This window comes from Lactuca saligna, chromosome 2 (assembly GCF_052625555.1).
Source record: "Lactuca saligna cultivar CGN05327 chromosome 2, ASM5262555v1, whole genome shotgun sequence".
NCBI lineage: Eukaryota > Viridiplantae > Streptophyta > Magnoliopsida > Asterales > Asteraceae > Lactuca > Lactuca saligna.
In genome coordinates, this window is record NC_136418.1 from 115,374,370 (window position 1) to 115,376,262 (window position 1,893).

Here is a 1,893-nt window from a genome sequence, read left to right on the forward strand (position 1 = left end):
TAGAGTTATACATTAGTAAACATAGAGTAAGACCTAACATACAAGCACTAATTGTGCTGACCAGTTTGACTTGTTGACTTTGTTTGACTTTGACTTGACCAGAAACTGATGGTTGTCACAAAAAAGGATCATGTATGTTTGCTGAAGAAATCCCGAATGGCTACACTCAGAACCAGTTTGACAATTGTGTTTACTCAAAGGAATTATCACCATATTCCCACATCTATATGTTGCTATATGTTGATGGTATGCTCATCACAACCAAAGACATGGTTGGAATAAATGACTTGAAGGCAACCTTGAAGAATGAGTTTGAGTTTAATGATTTGAGAGCAACAAATAAGATATTAGGGACGGAGATTCAAAGGGACAGAGGATCAGGGTGGTTATGTATTTCTCAACAAAAATACATTGAGAAAGTTCTACAGTCCTTCAATTGTGATTACTGATTAGTCCAAGCCAGTTGGAACTCCTTTGGCGGCTCACTTTAAACTCGATCCAAGCACTATACCCACTACTAATAAAGAAAGGAAGTACATGAATATTGTTACATACTCAAGTGTTGTTGGAAGTCTCATGTATGTTATGGTTTGGACCAAACCTGATTTGGCTCATGCAGTTATTGTGGTTAGCAGGTTTATGAATAATATAGGGAAGACTCAATGGGAATTTGTTAAGTGGATCTTGCGATACTTGAAGGGAACAACATATGTTTTCTTGATGTATGAAGCAAATACAAAGAGTGACGTGGTGGGATATGCTGACTCTTATCATGGCGGTGACTTGTTAAAGCGCATGTCACAAACGTGTTGTGTATTCACTTTATTCGGATGTGTCATCAGTAGGAAGTCAACATTGCAAGATACTGTTGCTTTGTCTACAACTGAATCCGAGTACATGTCCATGATGGAAGGAATAAAGGGGGATATATGGTTGAAAGGGATTATTTATAGTCTTGGTCTAAAGGTGGAGTAGCATGTATTGTATTGTGACAGTCAAAGTGCTTTGAGTCTTGCAAAGAACCCTATGCATCACAAGAAGATAAAGCACATTGATGACAAGCTGAATTTCATTCGGGATATTTTGGAAGGAGACAAATTTTCAATACTGAAGATTGATACCAAGGTCAAGCCAGTAGATATGTTGACAAAGTCGTTGCCCACGGAGAAGTTCAAGCTTTGCTTGGACTTGGTTGATGTTTGCAGGAGGTAGGTCCCTTTTGGGGGAGAATAGCAGGAAGGGAGATGAAGTTCTTATTTGAGGTGGAGTTCAGAGGATGCTCAAGCCAAGGTGGAGATTGTTAAATACGACTCAAGCATTTGGATCATGTTCATGGAGCATTCGGAGCACTTGGAACTCGATGGAGCACTTACGGTTCATGGAGCATGTAACAAAGGAACTGATCATCTGAGAAAGGAATGGATCGTACGACAAAGAGACAAATCAAGTGACAAAGGAATAAATCGTATAGAAGGGGGTTTGGAGCACTTGGAAGAGGTGTGGATCACTTAGGAGTGATATGGAGCAATAACGGAACCTAATTGCGCCATATATTAAAGGGATGGGCTAAGAAGGTTGCTGTTGTGCCAAGGGCATTTCTTCTTGCACCATTATACTCCCTTTTGCTCCATGAGGGGTTCCTCTTGCGCCATGAGGATTCCTCTTGCGCCATGGGGTACTCCTATTGAGCCATGGAGCATGCTCTTGTGCCATGCATGCCCTTGTTGTGCCATGTATGTACCTGTTGCACCAAGGTGGTGTTGTTGTTCCAATATTGATGTTCTTGTGCCATACTTGAATGTAGTTGCGCCATCCGTACACATCATGGTGCATGTTGGACCATCTTGGTTCTTGATGAGCCAAGTATGCTAAGAATGTTCCAGAAGATGTTGC

The 1,893-nt window shown here is 41.0% G+C and overlaps 1 pseudogene; it reads left to right on the plus strand.

Moving 5' to 3' along the window:
• The first annotated feature begins 537 nt into the window (after positions 1-537).
• On the plus strand, positions 538-975 carry LOC145030003 (secreted RxLR effector protein 161 pseudogene; annotated as a pseudogene).
• The last annotated feature ends 918 nt before the right edge of the window (positions 976-1,893 follow it).